We start from the raw sequence: 1,288 nt of genomic DNA, 5'->3' as shown, positions 1-1,288 counted from the left end.
TTTGGCCACAATGCAAAATGATATGTTTGGCATAAAAGCAACACAGCTCATCACCCTGAACACACCATCCCCACCGTCAAACATGGTGGTGGCAGCATCATGGTTTGGGCCTGCTTCTCGTCAGCAGGGACAGGGAAGATGGTCAGAATTGATGGGAAGATGGATGGGGCCAAATACAGGACCATTCTGGAAGAAAACCTGTTTGAGTCTGCAAGAGACCTGAGACTGGGACGGAGATTTATCTTCCAACAAGACAATGATCCAAAACAAAAAGACACATCTACAATGGAATGGTTCACAAATAAATGTATCCAGGTGTTGGAATGGCCAAGTCAAAGCCCAGACCTGAATCCAATCAAGAATCTGTGGAAAGAGCTGAAGACTGCTGTTCACAAACGCTCTCCATTCAACCTCACTGAGCTCGAGCTGTTTTACAAGAAGAATGGGCAGAACTTCAGTGTCTCCATGTGAAAACTGTTAGAGACAAACCCCAAGAGACTGTAGCTGGAACTGCAGCAAAAGGCGGCGCTACAAAGTATTAACGCAAGGGGGCCCAATAATACTGCACGCCCCACTTTTCAGTTTTTTATTTGTTAAAAAAGTTTGACACATCCAATAAATTTCATTCCACTTCACGATTGTGTCCCACTTGTTGTTGATTCTTCAGAAAAATTAAAATTTTATATCTTTATATTTGAAGCCTGAAATGTGGCAAAAGGTTGAAAAGTTCAACGGGGCTGAATACTTTCACAAAGCACTGTACATATAGAGGTATAATTAAAATTGCTTTCACTCTTGTTTCCTTTTATTCCAGCTTCTTCTTTTGTAAAATATTTTTATTATCCCTTGTATGTCTGATGGGGCTGAGCATTTAGAGTTAAATGCATTCTTACTGTTTAACAAATTAAAGTAAAGAACATATGGTACTGATCAAATGTTAATTTTAAACCAAATTTAAACTTGGAATTCTTGTTCACCTTTTACTTTTATATTTTTGTCAGGAAATAATTTTTGGACTTTCAGTTCAATACAACTTTTTACTGTTACTGCCTATGGAGAGACAAACAGGCATTTTTTTTTCAGAGATAACATTTGTTGGGTTATTTTAATGGCTATATTGATAAGTGATGGCAAGATTCCAGCAGATATAAAATGAATGTCAACAAAAAAGGTGAAATCGTGTCATCTGGACCAGTTTATTTAAGTGAGAAATGTTTCTCACTTAAATAAACAAGTTCTCGGCTGCTTTTTGCAGAGAAAAACATTTTTACATGAAGGCACAGGTTGG

The sequence above is a fragment of the Nematolebias whitei genome, chromosome 6 (assembly GCF_014905685.2).
Source record: "Nematolebias whitei isolate Nwh7 chromosome 6, NemWhi1, whole genome shotgun sequence".
Lineage (NCBI taxonomy): Eukaryota > Metazoa > Chordata > Actinopteri > Cyprinodontiformes > Rivulidae > Nematolebias > Nematolebias whitei.
This window is presented reverse-complemented; position numbering follows the sequence as displayed.